General features: G+C 37.3%; 1 protein-coding gene and 1 long non-coding RNA gene across 2 annotated transcripts in view; one reads left to right on the forward strand and one right to left on the reverse strand.

Annotated features, from left to right (window-relative positions):
- The window catches only part of LOC109026434 (uncharacterized), a 99,722-nt gene extending 88,773 nt beyond the window's left edge, over positions 1-10,949 (reverse strand). The window contains exon 1 of the long non-coding RNA XR_002005467.3: positions 10,895-10,949. This is a non-coding gene — a long non-coding RNA (uncharacterized lncRNA). The remainder of the gene's footprint in view (positions 1-10,894) is intronic.
- The window catches only part of GALNTL6 (polypeptide N-acetylgalactosaminyltransferase like 6), a 1,233,993-nt gene that overhangs the window by 907,159 nt on the left and 314,360 nt on the right, over positions 1-12,474 (forward strand). The gene's annotated exons all lie outside the window — the stretch shown is intronic.

Here is a 12,474-nt window from a genome sequence, read left to right on the forward strand (position 1 = left end):
TTTCTGATGATATGCTAAACAAGGGGTGGATTATTCATGCCTCCCCGTTTTAGACAATATTGGGTAACTTCCTGACGTTGTCATGGCATTTGTAAACTGTCATGGCGCTGATGGGAGTGCAGTAGTGAGGACGACCGGAGGTCACTCTCCTGTCCATCTTGGTTTTGCTGAGTTTTGGCCGGCTTCTTTACTGCAACCTAAATAGAGGTCTTTATGACCTATATTTTGTGCTGACCTCGTATCTCATCTTGTGACTTATAATGCCTTAACCATCTGGAAATGCAGCTCAGTAGGTTTCAGCCTCATTTGTTACAGGGCTTTTCCTTAGTTCAGCTAATGACCGGGTCCTTGTCCATCCAATGGCCATGAAAATTTAGGCTCACAGACAGTTTAAAGGGTGAGTAAAGCAGGGTTTTATTGAGTGAAAAGGGAATAAAAAGGGGAAACAGGGATCCTCCGCAAGGCCAGAGTCCCCTGCTAGAGTGCTTCCCGCCCGCCATTCAAATCCCACGTTCCACACAGGAAGAGGAGGGGCCAGGCTCCTCACTGCTGCAAACATCCTGAACTTCCCGAGGCTCCACGTCAGTGGGCAAGCTAGTTAGTTTCTCCAGGTTCCCCCCTCCCACCTGGTTGTCTCAATTTTACCCAGCTCCTATTCAAGATGGAGTTGCTCTGGTTCACGCATCTCTGACACAAATATGCAGGATTTGTCCACAAGGATTTTTCCCCTGGAACACCAGAATAACATTGCAAATGAAAAACTTCCTCTAAATCAGTATAAACAAAAAATTAAAAGGCTGACTATGTTAATTTTTTAATCAAACTAATTAGGGATGTAGACAGCCCTGTAGGATCTGAGTGGCCTTATTCAATGCATTACTCTTTAGTAGTAAAGAATCAGAAAATTATTTTACCTCTCACTGTTAGCCAATATCAATTAAAATATTACCTCCACTTATTCTACCTTTCTTATCTAAAGAAATTATTCGTGTGTTTGTCTTTTTGTTTTATCCTTTGGGAGAACCAAGAGTCAGCCTTTTAAGAAATCAGCTTGGTGCTATACTTTTCATGGTTGATTCCTCCTAATAGAATTATCAGGTATCTTATGCTTTAAATGTAGCATGTCACCATAGAAATGGCAGAAGAAAATATTAAGTATTTCTCCTTCTTTCTGTCTCTATGTTCGGGAACTATAAAAATGTATTCAGTAATAGAAGTGCATAAAAAGGATGATAAGATGGTTTGAAAAACAGAAGGATGCTTCTAAATTGCTTTGTGAATCTAAAATGTTATGGCATAAATGTCACTTATTAGTCAATAATAACATTTGAAGAGATTCTAACCCAAGATAGTCATGGATTTTATTTTCAGCACATCTTTCTTTAACATTTATTCCACAATGATAACCCTTGGAAACCAAATACTTGGAAGAAAAGGCAAGGGTAAAGAGAAGGGGGCAGAAAATAAAAGAGGAAGAGAATATCTACGAAGGTATTTAATCCTTTGAAACAACTTCTTCTTAGCATGAATACCAAGAAAGAATAAACAAACTTTCTTATGTATTAAAATTAGAGTTTCTTTAAAATTGCAGAAATATTAATATAGAAAGGAAGTGTTTCAAGTTTTAAAAAACATAGGGAAACTATCAGATGATTTCAATCTTCAGCTTTCTTAAAGTCTTCCTTAGGGAAAGACCATACCAGGTATCAATAGAGTTGGTTACAGCTATGTCATAATTTGTGTGTATGTGACTGGGCATGACAGAATCATTAAGGCCTTACAATTCTAGGGCACATTTAACAGTGGGTTGTCCTGTATTCTTTGTCAGCTCAAATGAATGCTGTGAGTAGACAAACACATTAAATGACTGTCATTAGATTCATCTAAATCAATACTTTATGTGGTCTTTTAGATGCAGGTGCACCAAACAGCACTCTCTCTCTACTTCTCGTTATGTCTAATCAAGCACTGCATATGCAGTGCAGCTAGAGTGGTAGGGATAATGAACTTGTGTTAAGCATTTTTCCAAGACTCCACTGCCAGCATCATTAGGGCTTTGCTAAATAGAAGAATTTTGTTGCTTAGTAACACAAATATTGCAATGGAGGTGGCAGAAGGCTATTTTTTTTTTCCAAAATCGTGACTCCCTAATTTACTTTCAGTCCTGCACGAACAGAGTTCTGATTAATGATGTGGCTCCTTTCTGTCAATGTGATCAGTCTATCTTTTGTATACCCAGCAATGTACAAACCAAACCCCAGTTGTGTTAGAAATCTTTGTCTTTAATAGATTCAACTCTCTTATGCTTTTATCAGCCTCACCACTAAAATTAAAAAGCAGTATCCTCACAATACTCTAGCCCAGGTTTAATTGTATAGAAATATACTCTAAATGGGGGTTCCATTTCTTAAGTGAAACTTGTATGCAATCTGAAATAAATAAATATGACATGTACATATGACAAATACATGGTGATAACAAAGTAACACCCCTTCTAAGAATAAGCTTTATAAAGCATTGATAAAGTTGGACAAATCTTTAGAATATTTTTTACATTTTAAAAATAATCACTCTAATGTGTTCTTTGACTCCACTGAGACACAAATCCACTTTCATAAAATAGCTTGAGTAAGTCTCCCTCTCTCTTTCTCTACCTCCCTCTCTCTTTTTCTCTCAGGAACATTTCGATTTTTTAAAATGCATGTGAATATACACAGTAAAATGCAAATGAAAATATAAGAAAAGATCAGAAAACATATTGAAAAATGGAAAAAATAACTTTACCTACATGTACCATACCATAAGTGAACTCTAAAATTGGCTCTAGCCTTCTGGTCAACCAAGGCAAAAAGGAAACAGTATGCCTTGAACAAATCTTTTGAATAAATATATTCTTTCGAATTTGTGAATGAATACAAACTTTCCCCAGAGCTAACATTAAGGAGAAATTTAGCAACATGTTGGAGAGTCAGTTTCTGCATAAGTTTTCTATTGCTGCCATAACAAATTATCATATGCTTTGTGGCTTAAAACAGTACAATTTTATTATCTTCCAGTTCTGTGGGTTAGAAATCCAACATGGGACTCACTGGGCTAAAATGAGGGTGTTGGCAGGGCTGTGTCACTTGTGGAGGCTTAGGAGGAGAATCCGTTTTCTTGACTTTTCTAACATCAAGAGAGTGCCCACGTTCTTTGACTCATGTATGTCAGCCTCCATTTCAAACCCAACTAAGTTGAATTTCTCCAACCACTCTTCCATAGTCACAGTTCTCTCTCTAAAGGATCTGTGTGGTTAGGTTGGGACTACCCAGATAATCCAGGATTATGTCTCCATCTCAATGTCCTTAATTTTAATACTGTAAAGTAACATATTCACTGGTGCTAGAGATGAGAATGTGGACATCTTTTGGGGGGCCAATATTCTACTAACCACAGTATGATATAATGAAAAAGAGGACCTCTATTGTCAGACCTGAATTTGAATACTGCCTCTCACAATTACTAGCCTTGTGGCCTTCCCATACTTATTTAACCTCATGGGTTTCCATTTCCTCATCTAATCATAGGAAATTATAATATGGGATCTAAGATCTTGTGGAAAGGGATATGTCAAGTACTTAGCACAGAGCTCAATACACCATAGTTACTATTGTTTTAGTTGATCTTTATCTTTTTTTTGTAAAAGCCAACACAATAAAATTGAATTTCCTTCTAAGACCTAAGCTTATACTGTCCTAGCACACTTTTTTTTTCTGATTACTTAATTTGACAGCAAGATAAAACTTTTATAGTGCCTTGAAGAATGAATGGCTAATGTGTTGCATCAACTCTTTCTCTTAAATCCCCATTTCCTCAACCATATTTTTTGGCAGATGCCAAGTAACAATCAATTAAGTTTCAGCTCCCTGGTAGAAATCCAATGTGTAGGTATTATGTATTATTGATAGTAGAAAAATCCATTCACTTTAGGTATCAAAGAGTGAAGTGGTGGTTTAATATTCTTTTTGTGAAAAATAAGTGGCCTAACAAATTTTCTTCCAGAAAAAGACATATATTTTTGAGCCACAAAAGTACCTCTGTACAGGTTCACTCATATGATATATCAGTGAACACGAGAGATTTATAGAGATAATAATCGTACTTACTTCATAAGGTTGTTGTGAGGCTTTCTCAGCAAAGCTCTGGGTCTGGCAAAATGTCAGGAAACCATGTGAAACACTGGAAAGATACGTTGGCCTTGGTAAAGATCATAAGTCACCATGTGGGAGCAGTGTGATATCTTTCCAAAAGAGTGAACAGAACCCTTACTAATTCCCCAGTCCTGTATATTATTGCTCAAACCTGCGTCACCCTATTAAATCAATCACTTTTGATGCTATTTAGAAATGATTCTAGATTTCAATCCTTCTCCTCAACTTCTCCCACCCACATCATCAGTCCTTTATTTCAAGCCATTAGTCTATTGTACAAGATATCATTTGGAATTTATTCAAACCTAAGCAACACAAAATCCATCCTATAGTAGCTTAAACAAGATACGCTTTTTCTCACGTAACATAAAATCTGGAAGTAAGGAAACTCAGGACTAGTGAGCAGTCGATGATTATCAAAGACCCAGAGTCACCCATCATGAATGACAACACCTTTGTGAAGCATCTCTGAATCAATTAGTTGGGCTCTCTCCCTGTGTTCAACTTTCTATATTAGCCTTTGCACAACTGTCTTGTGCTTTTTCTGTTTCCAAGTGTCTCCCACCTCTGCAGTCTGAGATTGCTTAAATTAAGCCTTCCTATGCTCTTCCTGACACACAGCAAGACCTCAATACATTTGTGTAAAAATTAATTAAAATGAGTGAATTAAGAAGGGAAGTTATTGAAGTGGTTAGCCAAGTACGAAAGAATCAGTTTTTACGTCAAAATATGGCAATAGACCCAAAGTTTGGGGAAAAAATAGAAATGATTCAGAAACCTGAGAAAGAAAAAAAGAAATAAAAGGTGAAAAGCTCAAGGAATCTGGGATTCAAGAATCAAAATGTGAAATCCAGGAATCTGGGCACCAAGAACAAGAGCAAGAAAGGAGCTTGAACATCATCAGGGTGCTAACAAGATATCACCTGGGCTCTCCTTCTTCCAGGACACCCAGACATGATTTCACACAACTTTTCACATGCTATGGAAGTCTTCATCTCTCCCAACAGCCAAAATTTTCTGGGTTTTTTTCAGGTATTTTTCCCTGTCTCCGTGCTTTTGTTAGTACTGAATTAGTTTGGGTCATGAATTATTTCTCTATTCCATATAGCAGTTTAGGGGTAATTCTCATCTCCTACCTTAGTTCTTTGGAAAATCCATTTAACATAACATTTGCATGTATAGGAGACACTACAGAATATCTATGAGGATTAATGAGGATTTTAATTACAAACATTAATAAAAGCAACTTCCAACTGAATGTTACATAGTCCTAGTACTAAGTATTTTGGCTCTCCGTGCCACCCCCAAACTTTTTCACCTTCTACTGTACCTCAGGCTCCACACATTCTTCTAGTTTTAGAAATGCAGAATTTCTCAGAGCATATCAGGAAAAACATTACTCCTAAACTTAGCTTTGAGTCCATTGTGCTTATCTAGATCAAATAAGGATCTTCTTCTCAACAGATATAAGGGGTTGTAATATAACTGGAGAGACTCTTTATCAAAGATAATCAAAATTATAAACAGTATAAATGTTCCTAATTAGGCCAAAACCTTGAGAGACTATATTCCTAACTTAAGATAAAAATTGGGTTGAAAATATTGTCAAAAGTTAGAATTAGGTGTAGAAGGGTTAGAGATAGGCTTAGAGTTTCTTGACAAATGTTTAACAATCTTGTGTTCTGCTTTAAAGAGGTCTGGGTTTGGTTAATGAACGATACACAGTCATTTCCTCATCTGTGAAAAAAATTATTCCTTCTGCTAATATTTGTCATGCTTCTATGATGTGCCATATAATGTTCTAAGCTTGTAGATATGTCAGTGAACAAGAGAGATAAAATATGTACTCTGATAGAAGTTAGAGGTTTATAGGGATAATAATGGTACTTATTTCATAAGGTTGTTGTGAGGATTAAATTATAAAATGTATGAAGCCCCCTTAGAACACTGCCTGGAATGTTGTAGAAGTTTCAATGATTATAATTGAGGCAGCGTTCCTTTCGCGGGGGCACTAGCTGCGGGGAGTCTGTTCCTTTAGAGCCCTGATTCAGCGATGGATGAATAAACGTACACTGACACACAGATATTCTGCTCTGCCAGTCCCACTGAGGGTCCCAGTCGCTTACAGGCTTCCTGCTGAGCCCTGTAAACAGTTGCGACTGGGCCCTGATCAGCTAGTGAGGCTCGCCATTTATTCAGTGACTAATTTTTTTTTTTATTATACTTTAAGTTTTAGGGTACATGTGCACATTGTGTAGGTTAGTTACATATGTATACATGTGCCATGCTGGTGCGCTGCACCCACTAACTCGTCATCTAGCATTAGGTATATCTCCCAATGCTATCCCTCCCCCCTCCCCCCACCCCACCACAGTCCCCAGAGTGTGATGTTCCCCTTCCTGTGTCCATGTGATCTCATTGTTCAATTCCCACCTATGAGTGAGAATATGCGGTGTTTGGTTTTTTGTTCTTGCGATAGTTTACTGAGAATGATGGTTTCCAATTTCATCCATGTCCCTACAAAGGACATGAACTCATCATTTTTATGGCTGCATAATATTCCATGGTGTATATGTGCCACATTTTCTTAATCCAGTCTATCATTGTTGGACATTTGGGTTGGTTCCAAGTCTTTGCTATTGTGAATAATGCCGCAATAAACATATGTGTGCATGTGTCTTTATAGCAGCATGATTTATAGTCCTTTGGGTATATACCCAGTAATGGGATGGCTGGGTCAAATGGTATTTCCAGTTCTAGATCCCTGAGGAATCGCCACACTGACTTCCACAATGGTTGAACTAGTTTACAGTCCCACCAACAGTGTAGAAGTGTTCCTATTTCTCCACATCCTCTCCAGCACCTGTTATTTCCTGACTTTTTAATGATTGCCATTCTAACTGGTGTGAGATGATATCTCATAGTGGTTTTGATTTGCATTTCTCTGATGGCCAGTGATGATGAGCATTTTTTCATGTGTTTTTTGGCTGCATAAATGTCTTCTTTTGAGAAGTGTCTGTTCATATCCTTCGCCCACTTTTTGATGGGGTTGTTTGTTTTTTTCTTGTAAATTTGTTTGAGTTCATTGTAGATTCTGGATATTAGCCCTTTGTCAGATGAGTAGGTTGCGAAAATTTTCTCCCATGTTGTAGGTTGCCTGTTCACTCTGATGGTAGTTTCTTTTGCTGTGCAGAAGCTCTTTAGTTTAATTAGATCCCATTTGTCAGTTTTGTCTTTTGTTGCCATTGCTTTTGGTGTTTTGGACATGAAGTCCTTGCCCACGCCTATGTCCTGAATGGTAATGCCTAGGTTTTCTTCTAGGGTGTTTATGGTTTTAGGTCTAACGTTTAAATCTTTAATCCATCTTGAATTGATTTTTGTATAAGGTGTAAGGAAAGGATCCAGTTTCAGCTTTCTACATATGGCTAGCCAGTTTTCCCAGCACCATTTATTAAATAGGGAATCCTTTCCCCATTGCTTGTTTTTCTCAGGTTTGTCAAAGATCAGATAGTTGTAGATATGCGGCGTTATTTCTGAGGGCTCTGTTCTGTTCCATTGATCTATATCTCTGTTTTGGTACCAGTACCATGCTGTTTTGGTTACTGTAGCCTTGTAGTATAGTTTGAAGTCAGGTAGTGTGATGCCTCCAGCTTTGTTCTTTTGGCTTAGGATTGACTTGGCGATGCGGGCTCTTTTTTGGTTCCATATGAACTTTAAAGTAGTTTTTTCCAATTCTGTGAATAAAGTCATTGGTAGCTTGATGGGGATGGCATTGAATCTATAAATTACCTTGGGCAGTATGGCCATTTTCACGATATTGATTCTTCCTACCCATGAGCATGGAATGTCCTTTCATTTGTTTGTATCCTCTTTTATTTCCTTGAGCAGTGGTTTGTAGTTCTCCTTGAAGAGGTCCTTCACATCCCTTGTAAGTTGGATTCCTAGGTATTTTATTCTCTTTGAAGCAATTGTGAATGGGAGTTCACTCATGATTTGGCTCTCTGTTTGTCTGTTATTGGTGTATAAGAATGCTTGTGATTTTTGTACATTGATTTTGTATCCTGAGACTTTGCTGAAGTTGCTTATCAGCTTAAGGAGATTTTGGGCTGAGACGATGGGGTTTTCTAGATAAACAATCATGTCGTCTGCAAACAGGGACAATTTGACTTCCTCTTTTCCTAATTGAATACCCTTTATTTCCTTCTCCTGCCTGATTGCCCTGGCCAGAACTTCCAACACTATGTTGAATAGGAGCGGTGAGAGAGGGCATCCACGTGCAGAGACACACATAGGCTCAAAATAAAAGGATGGAGGAAGATCTACCAAGCAAATGGAAAACAAAAAAAGCAGGGGTTGCAATCCTAGTCTCTGATAAAACAGACTTTAAACCAACAAAGATCAGAAGAGACAAAGAAGGCCATTACATAATGGTAAAGGGATCAATTCAACAAGAGGAGCTAACTGTCCTAAATATATATGCACCCAATACAGGAGCACCCAGATTCATAAAGCAAGTCCTGAGTGACCTACAAAGAGACTTAGACTCCCACACATTAATAATGGGAGACTTTAACACCCCACTGTCAACATTAGACAGATCAACGAAACAGAAAGTCAACAAGGATACCCAGGAATTGAACTCAGCTCTGCACCAAGAGGACCTAATAGACATCTACAGAACTCTCCACCCCAAATCAACAGAATATACATTTTTTTCAGCACCACACCACACCTATTCCAAAATTGACCACATAGTTGGAAGTAAAGCTCTCCTCAGCAAATGTAAAAGAACAGAAATTATAACAAACTATCTCTCAGACCACAGTGCAATCAAACTAGAACTCAGGATTAAAAATCTCACTCAAAGCCGCTCAACTACATGGAAACTGAACAACCTGCTCCTGAATGACTACTGGGTACATAACGAAATGAAGGCAGAAATAAAGATGTTCTTTGAAACCAATGAGAACAAAGACACAACATACCAGAATCTCTGGGACGCATTCAAAGCAGTGTGTAGAGGGAAATTTATAGCACTAAATGCCCACAAGAGAAAGCAGGAAAGATCCAAAATTGACACCCTAACATCACAATTAAAAGAACTAGAAAAGCAAGAGCAAACACATTCAAAAGCTAGCAGAAGGCAAGAAATAACTAAAATCAGAGCAGAACTGAAGGAAATAGAGACACAAAAAACCCTTCAAAAAATCAATGAATCCAGGAGCTGGTTTTTTGAAAGGATCAACAAAATTGATAGAACGCTAGCAAGACTAATAAAGAAAAAAAGAGAGAAGAATCAAATAGACACAATAAAAAATGATAAAGGGGATATCACCACCGATCCCACAGAAATACAAACTACCATCAGAGAATACTACAAACACCTCTACGCAAATAAACTAGAAAATCTGGAAGAAATGGATACATTCCTCGACACATACACTCTCCCAAGACTAAACCAGGAAGAAGTTGAATCTCTGAATAGACCAATAACAGGAGCTGAAATTGTGGCAATAATTAATAGTTTACCAACCAAAAAGAGTCCAGGACCAGATGGATTCACAGCCGAATTCTACCAGAGGTACAAGGAGGAACTGGTACCATTCCTTCTGAAACTATTCCAATCAATAGAAAAAGACGGAATCCTCCCAAACTCATTTTATGAGGCCAGCATCATTCTGATACCAAAGCCGGGCAGAGACACAACAAAAAAAAGAGAATTTTAGACCAATATCCTTGATGAACATTGATGCAGAAATCCTCAATAAAATACTGGCAAACCGAATCCAGCAGCACATCAAAAAGCTTATCCACCATGATCAAGTGGGCTTCATCCCTGAGATGCAAGGCTGGTTCAATATATGCAAATCAATAAATGTAATCCAGCATATAAACAGAGCCAAAGACAAAAAGCACATGATTATCTCAATAGATGCAGAAAAAGCCTTTGACAAAATTCAACAACCCTTCATGCTAAAAACTCTCAATAAATTAGGTATTGATGGGACGTATTTCAAAATAATAAGAGCTATCTATGACAAACCCACAGCCAATATCACACTGAATGGGCAAAAACTGGAAGCATTCCCTTCAGTGACTAATTAACAAAAGTTGTGAGTAAACACTACTAGAAGGTAAGGATTAAAGGCCAGGTTTGAGGCCTAAAGCAAACATCATTTGCAGGTAATAAACTTCTGCCGACCCCCGAGTAGGAGGCAGTAAAGTACCCGCGGTAGGACAAAGGTCAGTCTTAAGCCAATATAAGTAAGCATGTTAGTAAGAGCAACTTCCCACATTCCTTTGTACTTGCACCCTAATCTTTCTGGCTCCTGCAAGGAGAGCTTGGCTGCCTTCAGCCAAGCAATCTGAAGCTATGCAAACTCTCAGACCTTCCAAGAGAGTTTTTGGCTATTACTATAACTATCTTAATATTTTTCCCACCAGCCTGATTGAACCCCAACATATAATCACAATTATTATAAGATGATTATACTCTGATGAGAACACTTGATCAAAGTACAGTGATGAAGAATAGGAAAGTTCTTGACACATAGGGATGAAAATAATGGAAGCTTATCATGATCCATCCAATTCAACACATATTGATTGAGAGCCTATCATATATCAGATAGTGTTCTAGGAGCTTGAAATACAGAAATGATCAAAAAGAAGGAACTCAGAAGTGGTCAGAACATGTTTCTTACCTGGTGTATGAGGTCCCTATTCTCTCTCTAATAGTCCCTGCTTCTGTGAGCTTAACCATCATTTCAAGTGATCAAATGTCAGGTCATCTTCATTAATGATTATTGTTAAGGATCTCTGTTCGTGAAAATAGATTAACTTTCAGGAATCAAATATAAGTGACTCTCAAAGGCGAAAGACATTCCACTGGCATTCAGATTAAAAACTTAATAAACTGGAAAACTATAAAATGTGTAAATGAGGTTAAAAGTATTTAAATAACAATGAATATTTTTTAACCTTAATATTAAAGGTAATAAAATTGATAGTAAAATTCTTTTCTCTCAGTTGTCATTTTGTGTCAACACAATTTATGACTTCACCCAAGCTCCTTGTGTGCCCATAGAAAAACCTGGCCACTCTACTGTTTTAAGAAATAACGCTGTAGTCATCCAGAAGTCTTACCTCTCTAAATTCATCTGCAGAAAGTCATATACTTTACACCACACAACTTTCTCCCATTCTAGTCTCATTTTTTCAAGAGCTGCCAAATCTAAAGGAAGGATAATTACTCACAAACTATAAATGAATTCAGTAAATAATCATAGAAAAATGCTCAGATTCACTAATGAGCAAATAAATTCAAATGAAAACAATGAGGCATGAGATATGTATTTAATCTAATAAATTAGCCAAACAAATCCTGTTTTTATAAAGATAATTCCCAATACTATCAAGAAAGCAGGAAAATTGGTAATCCCATATTGCTGATGTCAGTGTTAATTGGCCTTTAAGGAATAAATCTAACAAAGTGTGTCACATGCTATTAATTTTTTCATATGTTTTGAACAAGTAACTCAATTTGTTGTGTTGTATCCTAATTTTGAACAGAAGCATATGCATGAAGATGTTATTAACACCATTATGTGTATTAATAAGAACAGAAATAATTTAAATGTCAAACAATAAGAAAACAATTCTAGCACATTATTTAAGCATTAAAATGTTTTTAAATATTTTTCTTTTTAATATTTAAAATATTTTAATATTAAAAATATTTTTCTTCTTTTTATTGTTTTTTTATTGAGGTAAAAAATACCATCTTTGCTATTGTTTTCTTTTTTCTTTTTGAGACAATCTCGCTGTATCACCCAGGCTGGAGTGCAGTGGCGGGATCTCAGCTCACTGCAACCTCCGCCTCCTGGGTTCAAGCGATTCTCCTGCCTCAGCCTCCCGACTAGCTGGGACTATAGGAACCTGCCACCACGCCTGGCTAATTTTTTGTATCTTTAGTAGAGATGGGGTTTCACTGTGTTGACCAGGATGGTCTTGATTTCCTGACCTTGGCCTCCCAAAGTGCTGGGATTACACGCGTCAGCCACCAAGCCCGGCCCAATCTTTACTATTTTTATGTGTACAATTCAGTGGTAATAAATACATTTATATTCTTCTTCCTTTTCTCTTATATTACTCCATCTTACCTTCCTGGCCTCCGATAACCACCAGTCTACTGTCAATCTTCATGAGATCCACTTTTTTTAGTTCTCACATAGGAGTGAGAATATGCAATGTTTGCCTTTTTGTGTTTGGCTTATTTCACTTA

This window comes from Gorilla gorilla, chromosome 3, assembly GCF_029281585.2.
Source record: "Gorilla gorilla gorilla isolate KB3781 chromosome 3, NHGRI_mGorGor1-v2.1_pri, whole genome shotgun sequence".
NCBI lineage: Eukaryota > Metazoa > Chordata > Mammalia > Primates > Hominidae > Gorilla > Gorilla gorilla.